Source organism: Somniosus microcephalus, unplaced genomic scaffold, assembly GCF_052327205.1.
Source record: "Somniosus microcephalus isolate GS21.2 unplaced genomic scaffold, FLI_Smic_1.0 unresolved_chr3, whole genome shotgun sequence".
Lineage (NCBI taxonomy): Eukaryota > Metazoa > Chordata > Chondrichthyes > Squaliformes > Somniosidae > Somniosus > Somniosus microcephalus.
This window is the reverse complement of record NW_028225181.1, coordinates 30,824,711-30,841,684: the sequence shown is the minus strand read 5'-3', so window position 1 is coordinate 30,841,684 and position 16,974 is coordinate 30,824,711. Positions and strand designations below refer to the sequence as shown.

The 16,974-nt window shown below is 51.1% G+C and overlaps 1 pseudogene; it reads right to left on the bottom strand.

Moving 5' to 3' along the window:
* Window positions 1-14,605: 14,605 nt before the first annotated feature.
* LOC147091344 (putative G protein-coupled receptor 139) lies at window positions 14,606-15,502 on the bottom strand (annotated as a pseudogene).
* Between the last annotated feature and the right edge of the window lie 1,472 nt (window positions 15,503-16,974).

Sequence of the window (16,974 nt, the reverse complement as noted above, 5' to 3'; positions counted from 1 at the left end):
GCTCACTGTCTTCAATCCACAAGCCTGTCTGGCTTGCAGTAACAGAAATAAAATGGTTCATAAACTGATCACGGGGCCTGGCGGCCATTTTGTATGCCCTTTTATCAAAGGTTTTTCTGTGCAAGCTTACTTTGGTCAATGAACAGTCTTATTTTATCCAGTTTTCTTGCGTGATTTGTGCTGAAAATTGCGAATCTTACAGGCCCCCCTGTGATACTGATAGCTTGCTTAAAGTATCAATAATCCTTGATGAGCAAATTTTCCCTGATTCTCCACATCCAAACATTCCTGGCACTTAACTATCTATGCCCCTCACGACACATGCAGTTCCCATTTCCGGAGAAAATGAAAATTACCTCATGCACATTTGGAATCATAGACAGCAAAACTTAAACTATAACACCTTCACCTGTCAGATGGGCAGCGGTTGATACCCTTTTGCGCCATCTGCATGCATCTTTTATTAATCCAAAAAACTTAATAACAACTAATAACATAACAATACTTATTTCCTTATAACCCAAAACAATCAAAAAAAAAAAAAAAAATTTAAATGGAGGGACGCTTAATCTTATACTAGCAGCTTAGAGTGGGGTATCTGCTTCCCCCATCCGCACATAGCGTTCTCTCCATTCTCCTGTGTTCTCGTGCCTCTGGAGGCGTTTGCCTCTTTTGCAATGCACGAAGAGCAAAAATATCACAATCAAAACCTGACATACTACTAGGATATGGGATGCTATTCTAATCCAGGCGGGGACCTCTATGTTGGTGAAAAAGTCCCACCATGGTGGGATGGTTATGTCCAATATGTCTTTTCCTATCTCTAAAGTCTTCTGCTCCAGTGTATAGAAATGTTTCTGCGAAACTATAACGGCTTTTAAAACCTTGGTGAGGTGTTCGGGAAGAGGGGGAATGACATAACCAAAATGCGCGACAAATCGTTGTAAGTCTGTGAAATTCTCTTTGATAGTGATGTGTACGGTGGAGGGCGCAGGAATGGGAACAATTCGTTGTTGTGCCTCTTGAACCTCGGCCCTGGGTTTGAAACAGAAACTGCTATCACCGACCGAACACCACTCGTGTTGTCCATATCGGTACTGAGGCGCTGCAGTGGTGACGCAGTATGTCCCACCCCCGATATATGCTACCTGTGGGGGCACATGGTCCTCTGCCATTGCCTCCATGGTGCAATTCACCGGCTTCGCGCTAGCGGTTCTGAACCCGCACTGTGGTTTCAAAAAGGCATTCAAGTGCTGGGGACACAGGATGATGTGTGCTCCCCGGCTCCGACATCCCGAGAGGTCGGTGCCTGTCATCGTACGCTCCCATCTGATGACGTAAGGCGGGACCACTGCGTAACGAATGTGTGCGCCCCCCTGAATGACTCCAATGTTCTCTACTCTGTATACCGGGGCGGGCTTTGCTGCGGGACCCAACACCGGCATTCTTACTACTATTCCCATAATAGTGTGATTCGAATGTCCGCAGTCCAGTGGAACTGGGTATGCTTCTGCGGCTAGTCTGAGCTGGCACGGGCTTAATGCATTCTCAAAAGGGTGGAGCGCTTGCAAGTGCTTGTTGCTGATCCAGGACGGGACCAAACCCTGTTTTAAATCCTCAAGATTATTGCGGCCCTCGCCCAATAACCACGCCCCGTACAGCACACAGGCCTCATTTTGCGCAGCTTGATCGGACGCATTCCGATCCTTCTTAATGAGTGCATTTACCGTTCTCGCGTGTTTCTCCAGCTCAGCAATTATGTCCTTAAAGTGTAGTGTCATGGCCTGGTCCTCATGCAACTCAGAACCCACGACCTTGTTTTCGTCTGTCAATATGTTCCTTAACTGGGCTTTTAAACCGTTGATCTGTGTCTGCAGCTCCACGTTATCTAGAGCGTTGACAACAGATGTCCCGGTATTAAAAGCAGTGAATATGTCATTTACAGTACCCCTTCTTTGCCTCCCGACTCGATCCAAAACTTCTGGCGGTGTGGTGTATAATTTGTCTCTGTCGATGTCGGCAAAGTCAAATTCGTAAAATTGTCTAAACATACTGGTTAACAGGACCTGGTATAATTGTTCCGTTTCTTTGGGACACCACTCCGGCAATCTTACCTCAGTGAGATATAAAATCACTGAGGCCACCGCGTAGTGTACCCCTTGGTACAGCACCTGACCGGTGGGTACCAATACTAAACCGTTCCCGGGTCCCTTGGTGGTGGTTGGGCACCCTCCTTTCTGGGCTAGTGCTACCGGAGGCGTGGGCAGGGGCTTGCGTGGGCGGGTGATGAGTTCAGTGGCGTTCACCGGAATAGGGGAGTATGGGGCTCCGCACGCTCGAGTGCTAACATCCCATCTCATCCCCTTCCCTTCATCCTGCCACTGCCTCTGGAAGAAGATGGACACGCCCTTGGGGCAGACGCGTCTCGAACCCCACATACAGACATATATTCCCTCATCCGGTTCCCACCATTTGTCCCAACACACACGTAATTGTCCGTGAGTTCCCGCAATAGTCCGATGGGTATTATTACCCAGTCGCTCCCACTCGACCGTAGAGTTTCTCATGTCCTTTCCCAGCTTTCGTAGCCACCACCATCGCCTTGGTGGTACGTTCCCATTGCACACCAGACAAATCCTCTTTCCCACGGTGACGCTGACTCTGGGCGCTAGGATCTTCACTCGAGGGCACGTCAATGAAGTCTCTTGGTAGGCAAAACCGAAATTGCTGGAATATTCCGTAGAATTCGTTCCCAGCCAACCTGGCCATCTCCCTTGGTGGAAGTAGGTGGCGGTTTCCTCTACCTCTCGCTCCCCCGTCCCATCCGTTGCGATGGGGGCCGTGTCCCCGGAGCACCCGAAAATGATGACGTCCTTGGTGCGGCCTCGGTAGGCCCACCCGCACCCGATCGCCATGAACGCGACGACAATCCTTTCCATCGTATCCCAGGTTTCTGTAACCAACAAAATGATGTAGCCGGGCTCCCGATAGGTGCTGGCCTAAATTAATTGGACGCGCGGGTTCCTGGACCCCGCTCCCTAACAAACACACATACCGGGCAGACTTCAAAATTGTACTCTTAACACCATATACTTTACGTTCCTTAAACTATGACCATAATTACCTATCTTAACTTATGTACAGCGCCGCCCTCCGTGGGGCGGCTTTCCGAATCCCTGTGAGGTCTGTCGTGTGCCACACCCTGCGGTGGGGCTGCATTGATCTTTGGCCTTGATCCCCCGCAGCCTGTCGCTGCTGAACGGGGATCATGTCTTCCTGGGGCTGCTTTAAACCGTGGTTGGGGAGGATGGGGAGAATCTGGCCAAAATTTTCTGGGCTGGGGCGCTCGAGCCGACCTACGAGGGGCTGCTTTGGGTTGGGCTCCCGGGGCCGATGGACCTGGGGTCGTGACTGTTACCGTTACAGCCTGTGGTTCCTCCACAGCTGCCGGCTCCAGCTCCCCTCCCTCAGGCTCCGCCCCCCCGGGGTCGGGATCTGTGGCTTCCGACTCCACCTCACCTGTCCCTACAGGTAACGAGTCTCCACCCCCACTCCCTACCTCCCCCAAGCTTGAGTCGAGGGCGGGACTGCCGTCCTCTGACTCTTCCTCCTCCGTGATTGGGTCTAAAGCGAGGTTGAGCTGTTCGGGCTCTCCCCTGCCTAAATCCCATTCAAAAGATGAGACCTCCCACTCCAATGGGATGGCCTCTCCCTTCACGCAGGCTACTGCTCCAGCCTGTGTGGTCTGTGACTCTGTTACAGGCTGAGGATCTTTGTTCTCAGACCTGGTCCCCTTTGGTGGCCCTTGTTTACCCGGTTTAAACAGTTTACACTGGTTGATGTGAAACCATTTGGTACGTCGGGGCGTCTTCACTGCATAAACCATGGGGCTGGCTTTGTCTACAATGCTGTATGGCCCCATGTACAGTGGTTCAAAACTCCCTACCCTGGCGTAGTTTCGGACCATGACCTGGTCCCCGACTACCCACTCTTGTTGTTTCCGAGGTTCCAACAACAGTTTATTTCCCTGGTGCTGTCTTCCCATGTTCCCAGCCGCCTGCCCATAAATCTGTCTCAGGCGCTCCAAGAGGGTTTGGGCGAATTTGTCCCGTTTCACCTCTCGGAGCTGGCCCTCAGTGAGCACCGGGGCTAGCACATGGGTGGGTGTTCGCATGATCCTTCCAGTCATTAACTCGTGCGGGGAATACCCCGTGCTTTTGGACTGGCTGGCTCGGATCCCCATGAGGACTAAAGGCAGGACCTCCGCCCATTTCTGGGGCGAGCCCATTGTCTCTTTCCTCAGCTTTTCCTTGAGGGTCCGATTCATACGCTCAACAATCCCGGATGACTGGGGATTGTATGCTACGTGCCACTTTCCCTCAATGCCCAAGAGCCTGAGGGCGTTCTGCATTACTTGACCGGTGAACTGACTCCCTTGGTCGGACTCTACAAAACGGGGGAGTCCCCACCGTGAGAACACTTCCCGAATCAAGATCTTAGCAGTACCCAGTGCCGTAGCTGTTCTGCACGGGAAGGCTTCTACCCATTTGGTGAACACATCTACCAGGACAAGGCAGTACTTATAGCCTCCCTGGGCGGCGGGCAGGGGCCCTATGTATTCGACCTGAATCGACTGCCATGGTCCCTCTACCCTCCTGATGTGCCCCATGGGCACCTTCCTTTTGTGGGGGTCTGGGTTGTTAGCAGCACACACAATACAGCTTGCGCAGAACTCGCGGACATCGTCCCGAAGTCCCGGCCACCATCCCGCCTGCTCCACCCGTTGCCAGGTGACCTCAGGTCCGGGGTGTCCGCTCCTGGACCCTCGTGGGCCAATTGCAGGAATTCCCTTCGGTGCTGCTGCGGCACAACCCACTGCTCCTTTCGGAACAGCATACCTTCTTTGACTGTGAGGGCTGCCGTACTGTACGGACCTTCTACCTGTTTGCCCTCTGTGATGGCTTTTAGGACTGTTTTTAGGGCGGGATCCAGGGTTTGGACGGTCTTTAGGTCTGGGGGCGGTGTCACCCCTGTGTTCCCGGGAATTCCCTCCCTGCCTTGGATCGCCGCCACGGGTCCGGGTTCGTATGGGTCCCAGAGAATGCCGTTGCGGGCACCCTCCCTGGCTAGCGCATCCGCCTGCTGGTTGCCCTGACTGCGGGGTTCTGTAATGGAGTGAGCCTTCACCTTATGGAAGAACACCTCTCCTTTCTCCCCCACAGCTGCTAGGATCTTCTCCAGCAAGGGCTTAACTGTTAAAGGCCGCCCGTCCGCGGAGGTGTACCCGCGTCGGGACCAGATGGCGAGGTACTCTGTACACGAATTGCACGTGAACATGCTGTCTGAGCAAATCGTGTATGGGGTTGGGAAAATCTCGGGGTGGGTAACCACGTACGCCACCGCGGACAGTTCAGCCTGCTGCGCGCTCATAGTGCTGGGGAGCTTAATTGACAGGGCAATGTTTGCCGCAGGGTCATAAACTCCACACCCTGTGAGTCGCTTGCCGTCAGCTACAGTGCTAGAACCGTCTACGTAGATCTCGCGGCCCGTGGGATGTATCCCGGCCCGTAAACCTATGTTAACTTCCCATACCCCTTCTACGGAACATTGATGGGCTGTCCCGGGATATGCCATATTGGCTGCGAGCCTTGGCGCGCAGAGGCCTTTAACTTTGAGATCCATCTGGGAAAGGAGGAGGGTCCAGCGCGCAATCCGAGCGCTGCTTACGGTCCCATCCTTAATCCTCCCGTCCAGAAGCATCTTCGTGGGGGTGTGATGGGTGAGGAGCGTAATGGGAGAGGTCCCTGTGAAGATCACTGATCTGTTCACAGCCCAATGCGTGGCCAGGAGATGCCGTTCGCAATTGGAGAAACTCCTCTCCACATCCGTGAGCACCCTGGAGGAATAAACTACTGGTCTTAGCTTGCCGTGCCACTCTTGGAGCAGTACTGCGCTCAGGCTGTCCCCACTAGCGGCTACCTCCAGAAAGAACTCCTCTCCCCCATCTATGGCCCCTAGGGCTGGCGCGGTCTGCAGATCTCTTTTCAACTTCTCGAATGCTGCCTGGCACCCCTCGTCCCAAGACCACTCGACTCCCTTGTGTAAGAGTCGAAGTAGCGGGGCCGCTGTGGCAGCATAGTCCTCGATGAAATCTCTGCAGTACCCGGTCAATCCCAAAAAGGACCTTACACCCGTTACTGTGTTGGGAATCGGCAGATCTTGTATAGATTCCCGTCTGGCCTTATCTATGGCTCTTTCCCCAGCGCGGATGGCCAGACCCAGGAATTTAACTTCCTGCTGGCCGATCTGGGCTTTCTTTGGGTTTACTTTGAACCCTTCCTTTCTAACAGTTCCAACAATTCGGCTAACAGTGGGCCGTGCTGCTCCCTTGTATCTGTGAACAGGAGTAAGTCGTCCACATACTGCACTATCTGGTTGGGCTGGCTGAACTCTTTCAAACTCCCCGCCATGCACTGATGGAAAATGCTGGGGCTGTTGTGAAAACCCTGTGGTAAGCAGTTCCAGGTGTACTGTTGCCCTTTGAAAGTAAAGGCAAACTTGTACTGGTCCTCCCGCCGCAGCGGAATGGACCAAAAACCGTTTGAGATGTCCAGCACCGTGAATGTGGTCGCCGATGCTGGAATACTCCCTATTAAGTCTGCAACTGCTGCTACCGTGGGCGTGCAGGCTGGGATATTACTATTGAGGACTCTATAGTCCACCGTGGCTCTCCACGAATTGTCCGGTTTCTTTACTGGCCATAATGGGGAGTTCACGTGGGTGGCTATCGTCCTCAATACGCCCTGCTGTACCAATGAAGATATTGCTGCCTCCATGTCGGGTTCTGCCTCCTTGGGGAAATTATACTGCTTTTGGGGTCGGATCATGGGGTCCCCGTCTACGCTGACTTCGAACCCAGTGACTCTCCCGCAGTCGTGCTTGTGGGTGGCGAACGCGGTCAGATTTTCTGACACACGCGCCTGCAAGTCCGTTGGGACGTTTGTTATCATGAGCTCGAGATCGTAACCTCCTGACGGCTTCATAGTGCACAGGGCCCCCTTTTCTTCCTTCCCCGGGATTACAACTACCTTACCTAAACCGCCCTCGGCTCCCCAGAGACAGTGATTTCTCAGGTCCACGAGGATCCCGTGTTCCACCAAGAAATCAGCCCCGAGGATGCCTTTCCCCCCCCCCTCTTTCCACTTCAATAGGATGCACGTCCATGTGGTGTGGAGCGCTCCCAACTGAATGGAGAGCGGGAGGGAGTGCGCGCCAGCCTGTGCTCTACCTGTGAAACCCGCTACTAAATATGGAGCCTGGGCGGACAGAGGTGAGGCAAAAGGTTTGTCCATGTGGATCACGGTACACGAAGCTCCCGTATCCAACAGGTAACTACCCCTTTGTTTCTCCACCTCCATCTCCACCACAGGTCTTCTCCAAGCGTCATAGCGGAGCGGACACAAGTAGATGGGCTGCGCGGGCGTCAGTCATTTAGGTGTTTCGGCTGGGGTCTCGGGGGCGATAGGGCTGTTAGCAACCGTTACCTTCCCCTGCCAGGTCATCAGAGACCGCATAGTCTCCAAGACTGACTCGATCGCAGCGGGGTCCACAACCGCACCACCCCCTTTATTCGGGGCAGAGGCTACGGTTGTGTTCTGGACTGGTGTTGGGGCAGCGGCCTGCACTTGTGGTTGTGCTGGTGTTGGGTAAACTCTCGGGCCGTTGGCGACTCGGGCTTGGGCTTGATCTTGGGCTGCGGCGAACGCTCTCTCCCTCTTATCCTTCCAAGGATTCCTACAGTCCTTGCGCCAATGACCCTCCTTCCCACACCCGTAACAACTGCTATTTGCTTGGGGATGGCGATTTCCCTCCTGACGCCATTCCTTTTTAGCAGAGGCTGCGGGTCTCACCTCATGCACCTTTCCTTTCACAACAGGCGTTTTCTTGCCCTTGTTGTTTCTATAACTGATCGTGAGCTGATCTAGTACTACTTCCTCCGTGGAGCAGGCGTTAGTGGGGTCAAACCATGCTTTGGCCTGTTCCTTCACTACTGGCAGGCAACCTGCTACCAGGCACCAAAGCCAGTGAGCCCTTTGTTCGCCATCCAGCCCGGCCCGGGCCGGCCCGCCCGGGCAGCTGCGCCGATACACTGGCCACAACCTGTCGGCGAAAACCCATGGGGGTTCTCCCTCTAGCTGCACTGTCTTTTCTAAATGGAGGAACGGAGTTCCGTCCCCCTCTCCCATGATCTCCAGAATCTCATCCCGTAGCAACTCATAGTCCCTGTGCCCTCTCTTGCTCTCGTCAGGGAGACACTGGAGGAGCGAACTGTCCAGGGAGAACAGCAGCATTTTAGACTGTTCAACCCCGTCGCAGTCATTGACTGCTGCGGTCTGCTCCACGTCCCTGAAATGCACGGAGGGATCTCCTGACTCGGAGAGTTTTGGGATGTGACTTATCATCTCTCTTAGCTGTCGTGCGCTATGAGGCATTATGATCTGACTCTCAAGGGGTCCGTCATCGCCATTTTCTTCATTTGGACCGATCCTCCGGTGTCTCGTTGGACACATTGGCGCCGACCCCGACTCTACTGTCTGGGGTTGCTCTACCTCAGGGCTCTCTTCCTCTACCGTCTCAGTCTCCTGTCCCGGAGTCCAAGACTCCTCATAGGCAGGAGGCGCAGAAGGTTCGGGGGTTGGTACCCCAACTGCCTCTTGTGGAATCGGTCTTTTGGATTCCTTGGCTAGCAACAGCTGACTCGCTGGTGGATTTATGAGACACACCAACCCGTTTGCCTTCGCTAGGGCCTTTCTCAGGTCCTCTAGCTCCCGGCGGCAAGTGCTGTGGTCGGTGTTCTCAGATCTATCCTCCATGGCCATCTTATATGCTGCCCTGGCTCCCAGGAGCTTTTCCTCTTGGGCATCTACTTGTTTGGCTAGACAGGAACACCTCTCTCTCATTCTACCTTCACTGGCCTTGGCCTCAACGACCTGACATTTTAAATATTCTACCCGGGTTTCGTGGCAGCGAATTACAGAGCGGCGTTCCTGGTTCAGCACGTCAAGCGATTCAATCAGTTTTTGACCTCCCGCAATCTTTTCCTCTACGCCTTTAAGCAAGCCGTTGATCAGGACTGTCTGTGCTGCAACTACTTGGTCCAAAAGCTGGACTTGCTTCTTGTAGCACATCAGCCAGACCGCCTTTTCTACAGATTTCTTATGCTCTCTACCCGCTGTCCACTTGATGGCTGCGTCTAGCGGGCGCCTATCCCTTAGTAGATCAGATATCCATTGTTTTGTGAGGTTGACTTTTCCGAAAACATAATCTGCTATTCTTTCATCCATCACATTTCGTTTATTCAGATCTTGATCTAACACACTACTTTCCTGCTGCCAAGGTCCTGCCGTGGTCGCCATTTCTGTAGGGGGTTTCTCTTGCTCTTTCTGGTCTCCTGCCAGGCTTCGTGCAATAATTACCCTTGAGTGGTTCGACCCACTCCCCCTACGGTTCTAGACCTTGGACTTAGGTGCAGAGAACAATAGTGCAGAGAAAGAACTCAATAGACCAGATTGAATAGCACGAAATGGATGCTTTTATTTTAAACAGTTTGAAGCATTACAAAATACATGTCATAGGCACAGATTAAAGTTACTACAATCATGCACAAATTTATGAACTTGACTCTATGGAAATGGGGAACACACGGCACATCGTAAAAGGGGAAACACATTACGATTTCCCTTAACTCCCTCCCCTATACCTAAACTAAGTTTCGACCTGGGGAACTTGGGATCATGCTCACCGCTCTCGAAATCGCGAGAAAGGGGGGGGTTCGCAGCCTTTTTGGCACCGCTTTCCGTCGTCACGTGGATTTGGAAACTTCTGGCGCAGTCGATATTCTCTCCTCCCTCGAGGCGGTGGGGTAGACCCAGCCTCGATGAGTGCTCGTTAAGGTTGAGATCCACTAGGTCGAGTTGGGTTCATGGAGCAGACCCAGATGCAGGCTATGCACTTGGGAGAATCTTGTGGCCTAGATCGCCAGTCCTCCAGAGGGTTTCTTCTCCGTCGGCCTGGGTCATCGATGATCTCCCGACCCCAGTACCCGGGCCACCCTCGTCGCCTTCTCGTCGTGGCCGAGCCTTGTTTGGCTGAACACCGACCACGTTGTCCTTTTACCGAAACCGTCCGTCTTTAAAAAGACGAAAACGTTTTCATCGATCTGCCGAAGTGGAAGAGGCGCCGATCCGGGCACCGTCCGCCCTTCGTTCGTTCCTCGTAGAAGAAAGTTCTTGAAGAAATGGAAGCCTGAAGTCGCCCAACAAGAAGCCGTGGCAGTGAAGAAGAAGTTGTTCAAGTAACCCGGAGTCCGAAGCAACTTAGATGGACTTTCAATCCATAGTTATACTCTTTTGGGACAGTCTTATCTCCCGCCAAATCATAGTCCTGTCTTTGTATTAATTTTGGCGGGCAGAAATCTCTGCAGGGGCGCTTTGTCTTGTAACGGAGCCGGTGATAACTTAAACTGGCCTTCCTGGCCGATAATGTCTTTCAATGTCTTTTGCATTGTCACCGTGGCTCGGTTCGCATATTGATCGGTCCGGACATTTTCCTTGATGGCTGCTAAACGGTTTTTCCTTTGTACGATAAATGGGTATAAGTGTTTTTACATTGTCCGCCCATATCTTGATGGGCCCCATCCTGTACTTATAATCCATTGAATATGTATGCTGTTGCTCTGAGTTTCGATTCCCAGAGACTGGCTTTCGTGGGCTCACTGTCTTCAATCCACAAGCCTGTCTGGCTTGCAGTAACAGAAATAAAATGGTTCATAAACTGATCACGGGGCCTGGCGGCCATTTTGTATGCCCTTTTATCAAAGGTTTTTCTGTGCAAGCTTACTTTGGTCAATAAACAGTCTTATTTTATCCAGTTTTCTTGCGTGATTTTTGCTGAAAATTGCGAATCTTACACTTTGAGCCTGCTCCGCCATTCAATGAGATCATGGCTGATCATCCAAATTCAGTACCCTGTCCCTGCCTTCTCCCCAGATCCATTGATCCCCTTAGCCTTAAGAAATATATCCAAAACTTTCTGGAATATATTTAATGAATGGCCTCCACCGGCATCTGTGGCAGAAAATTCCACAGGTTCACCACTCTCTGGGTGAAGAAATTCATCCTCATTTCAGTCCTAAATGCCTTACCCCTTATCCTTAGACTATGACCCCTGGTTCTGGACACCCCCGCCATCAGAATCATCCTTCCTGCATCTAGTCTGTCCAGGCCTGACAGAATTTTATAGGTTTCGATGAGATTCCCTCTCAATCTTCTAAACTCCAGTGAGTATAAGCCCAATCGACACAATCTCTCCTCATACGTCATTCCTGCCATCCCAGGTATCAGCCTGGTGAATCTTCGCTGCACTCCCTCCAATGCAAGAACGTCCTTCCTCAGGTAAGGTGAACAAAACTGCACTCAATACTCAAGGTGCGGTCTCACCAAGGCCCTGTACAATTGTAGCAAGACATCCTTGTTCCTGTACTCGAACCCTCTCGCTACGGAGGCCAACATACCATTTACCTTCTTAACCGCCTGCTGCACCTGCATGCTTACCTTCAGTGACTGGTGCAGAAGAACACCCAGGTCTCTTTGCACTTCCCCTTCTCCCAATCTATTGCTATTCAAATAATAATCTGCCTTCCTGTTTTTGCCAACAAAGTGGATAACCTCACATTTATCCACATTATACTGCATTTGCCATGTTTCTGCCCAATCACCCAACCTGTCCAAATCATACTGGAGTTTCACGACATCCTCCTCACAGCATACCCTCCCACCAAGCTTTGTATCGTCTGCAAATTTGGAGATATTATATCCAATTCCCTCGTCCAGATCATTAATATATATTGTGAACAGCTGGGGTCCTAGGGCCAATCCTTGCGGTACCCCACTATTCACTGCCTACCACTCGGAAAACGACCCATTTATTCCAACTCTTTGCTTTCTGTCCGCCAACCAGTTCTCTATCCAAGTCAATACCTTGTCCCCAATCCCAAGTGCCTTAATTTTGCACGCTAATCTCTTATGTGGGACCTTATCGAAAGCCTTCTGAAAGTCCAAATACACCACATCCACTGGCTCTCCCTTATCTATTTTACCAGTTACATCCTCAAAAAATTCCAGTAGATTAGTCAAGCATGATTTACCTTTTGTAAATCCATGTTCACATTGTCCGATCCTGTCACTGTTTTCCAAGTGCTCTGCTGTTACATCTTTTATAATGGACTCCAGCATTTTCCCCACTACCGATGTCAGGCTTTCCGGTCTGTAATTCCCCGCTTTTTCTCTACCACCTTTTTTGAATAGTGGGGTAACATTAGCTACCCTCCAATCCATGGGTACTGTTCCAGAGTCTATCGAGATCTGGAAGATGACCAGCAATGCATCTACTATTTCTAGGGCCACTTCCTTAAGTACCCTGGGATGTAGACCATCTGGCCCTGGGGATTTATTGGCCTTCAGTCCCATCAATTTTCCTAACACCATTTCTCTACAAATACTGATTTCATTCAGTTCCACCCTTTCATCAGACTCTATGTTCCCTGGCATCTCTGGGAGGTTATTTGTGTCCTTCTTTGTGAAGACAGAACCAAAATATGTGTTTAGTTGGACCGCCATTTCTTTGTTCCCCATTATAAATTCCCCTGATTCTGACTGCAAGGGACCTAAGCTTGACTTCACCAATCTTTTTCTCTTCACATATCTATAAAAGCTTTTACAGTCAGTTTTTATATTCCCTGAAAGCTTATTCTCATATTCTATTTTCCCTTATATTTATATGTCCTCTCCTTGGATGTTATGCTATCCCTAATTTCCCTTGTTAGCCATGGTTGAGTCACCTTTTTTGATATATTTTTATGCCAAACTGGGATGAACAAATTCTGTAGCTCATCCATTCGGTCTTTGAATGTTTGCCATTGCCTATCCACCGTCAACCCTTTGAGTGCCATTCCCCAATCAATCCTACCCAACTCGCTCCTCAGTCCATCGTAGTTTCCTTAATTTCCAGATCCGGCTTTATTGCGCGAGGCCACAGAGCCATCATATTTTTGCTGAGTGGGGTTACCATCATCTTTGTGTTGGGCGAGGGTGCTGCCATCTTTTTGCTGGTTCCCGGGGACGCCATCTTTTTGCGGGCCCCACCGTCTTTGTGTGGAGCGTGCATACCGCCGTCTTTTTGCGGGGCTCGCATGCCACTATCTTGGTGTAGGGTCCCAGAGACGCGATCATTGTGCGGCCAGTGCAAGCCGCCGTTTTTGTGCAAGACCCCAGCGCCATAATCATTGTTTGAGTTGCAGCAGCCGCCAGTTTCGTGCTCAGCACGGGTGCCGCGATGTTTGTGCTGGGAGCAGGTGCCATCATCTTTATGCGGTTCCTCAGCATCACCATTTTTGGGTGGGGCCACAGAGCTACAATCTTTATGCGGGGCAGCAGAACCGCCAACTTTTTGCGGGGGCCCAGAGGCACCATCTTTTACTGGGCCCCAGAGCCACCATTTTTGTGTGGGTCCCCAGAGCCGCCATCATTGTGATGGGCGGGGTGCCACCATCTTTCTGCGGGGCCCGGTTCTGCCATCTTTATGCGGGGCCGCCAGAGCTGCCATCTATGTGCTGGGCCCCAGAGGCGGCTATCTTTCTGTTGGGTGCCGGAGCTGCCGTGATTTTATGGCGCGCGGGTGCCCCCATCTCTGTGCTGGACAATACAGCCACTATCTTTGTGCTGGGCTCGGGTGTCGCCAATTTTACGCGGGACCCCGGAGCGGCCATCTTTATACAGGGCGTCAGAGTCACCATTTTTGTATGGGGCAACGGATCTGCTACCTTTTTGCAGAGCGCTGGTGCCGCCATCTTTGTGCGGGGCCCCAGAGCCGCGAAACTTGTGCGGGGCCCCAGAGCCGCCATTTTTGTGCTGGGCGGGTTCAACCCATCCTTGTGCGCGGTGTGTGCACTGACATCTTTTTTCTGGTACGTGGTACCAACATCTTTGTGCTGGTCCCCAGATCTGCAATCTTCAGTCTGGGCCCCAAGAGCCGGCACCATTGTGCTGGGCCAAAATCCTGCTATTTTTGTGCTGGGCCCTGGTTACACCATCTTTGTGCGGGTCCCAGGAACCGCCATCTTTATGCGGGGCCCCCAGACCCGCCATTATTGTGCGGTGGCCCCAGGGCCCCCATCTCAGTGCTGGGCACTTGAGAGAGCCGCCATCTTTGTGCGGGACAACCGAGCGGCCATCTTTGGGCGTGGCCCCAGAGCCGCCATCTTTGTGCGGGGCATCAGAGCCGCCATTTCTGTGCGGGGACCCCAGAGCCGCCATCTTTGGGCGTGGCCCCAGAGCCGCCAAATTTGTGCGGGGCGTGGGTGCCGCATATGTGTGCGGTTCCCAAGCGCCGGCAGATTTGTTCTCGGCCCCAGAGCCATAATCTTTGTGCAGCTCCCCAGAACCACCTTGCTTGTGCGGGGCCCCAGGGCCGCCATCTTTGTGTGGAGCACCACAATATCAGGCCTAGGGAGCTCTCAACTCTCAGGTTGCAAAGTCAACTCTTCTTCTCACCCTTTAATGAATTTTACAATCAGAGTAAAGGGATATTTCCCCACATTTTTCAACTGCTCTCTGAACTTAGTCTGGGTCACGGCGTAAATCCCAGTGTTTGTGCAACAACTCAGCAGCTGCAGCATGAATCCCAGTTCCTGTACATAATCAGGTAGAAATACAGACCGATACCCCAAATCATTCATCCGGCTCCATATAGAATTCACCATAAACACTGCCCATAACAGGATGAAGTTGCTGGAGATAACAAGCAGTAAAATGATGGATTTCCTGCGGCTCTCCATCTCTGGGTCTCTGGTACTCTCTCCACTGCTGGGACCACGGAGTCTCCTGCGGGCTCTGCTGGACACTAAAATGTGTCTGACGGTGACAGCATTGAGCAGCAGAATCACAACAAATGGGACCCCCGGGGTGAGAATATAATGAAGGAACTCGATTGTTCCCCAGACCCGGGAAACCTGAACATCCATTGTGACATCACCAAACCAGGGCTCGTTCCCAAGCCAATACCGACCTGTGAACATAAAATACCAGGTGATGTTCTTTAAACCGCTCAGCACAGTCACTGTTCCCAGAACCACAGCCGCCGTTTTCTAAGCACAATACTTATTTTTCAGCTTCTGGCAACAAATGGCCACAAATCGATCAAAGGTGAAAGTGACAGTGAACCAGACAGAACAGTCTGTGGCTGCGAACAGCAGGACGGCGTGGACATTACACACGGGGATCGACTCGACGATATCAAACTGTTCCCAATAAACAATCGGAATGTGCCTCAATATCAGGTCGAGGACAACGACCAGTAGATCCGCCGTTGCCATGGCCACCAGGTAGTGAGTGACACATTTGGAGAGACCGCACTTTCCCCGAGACAGGATCACAATCGTCACTAAGTTCACTGTGAAGAAGGGAAATAAACTGTGAAATTATACATCAGGCTGGGAGCAAAAGCAGCAGTTTGATGGAAACCGGAGTGAAATTTGTATCACATTTGCAACATTCAATGATATAATCTAATCCTATTGCCTGTGGAGCTAAATACAGGGTTTAATGTAAGAATAATCGGGAATACTTTGTGGAATCAATAAATGAAGTGGGAATAAATAAATTATGAAAGTAACAGAGGTTTGACCAAGGAGATATTAAATGATCGATCTACCCTTAGCCCAGCAGACAGAAGCACCGCCCAAGGAAAAAGAACCAGACCCTCTCAGGAAGGCTTCGTGTCCTGGGATCACTCAGTTTCTGGAGCGGTGCAATTCGTTTCTGTGCCTCTGTGTTGGGGAGGGTGAAATCCCGCTTGGGTTCCTGCTCCGAGTTAGAATATCCATTAACAGCAAAATATAGAAACATAGAAGACAGGAGCAGAATTAGGCCATTCGGCGCCTCGAGACTGTCCCACATTTAATGAGATCATGGCTGATCATCCAAATTCAGTACCCTGTCCCTGCCTTCTCCCCATATCCCTTGACCCCTTTAGCCTTAAGATATATATCTAACTCCTTCTTGTATATATTTAATAGGTTCGCTGCAACTGCCTTCTGTGTTAGAGAATTCAACAGGTACAACACTCTCTGGGTGATGAAATTCCTCCTCATCTCAGTCCTAAGACTGTGACCCCTGCAACTAGTCTGTCGAGTCCTGTTAGAATTTTATAATTTTCAGTGAGATCCCCTCTCATTCTTCTAAACTCTAGTGAATATAAGCCTAATCGACTGAATCGCTTTTCATACGTCATTCCTGCCATCCCAGGTATCAGCCTGGTGAATCTTCGCTGCACTCCGTCCATGGCAAGAGCATCCTTCCTCAGATACAGCGACCAAAACTGCACACAATACTCAAGGTATGGTCTCACCAAGGCCCTGTACAACTGCAGCAAGACATCTTTGCTCCTGTACTCGAATCCTCTCGCTATGAAGCCCAACATACCATTTGCCTTCTAAAGCACCTGCTGCTCCTGTATGCTTAACATCAGCGACTGGTGCACAAGGGCACCAGGTCTCGTTGCAATTCCCCTTTTCCCAATCTATTCCGGTTCAGATAATAATCTGTCTTCCTGTTTTTGCCACCGAAGTGGATAACCTTGCATTTATCCACATTATACTGCATCTGCCATGCATCTGCCCAATCACCCAACCTGTCCAAATCATACTGGCGTTTCTCTGCATCCTCCGTTCAGCACCCACGCCATTTAGAACTGAAAATGAGTGCAAAATCAAAGTACAGAAACTGCAACCTTGGCATGCAGTAATTACAGACAATATTATTTATATGTACAGTTGTAAAATGAAATTGCAAGATAATAAATACAAGTGCTCTGCACTTATAAATATAACTGGGCTATCAGATATGTTTTAAAGATTGA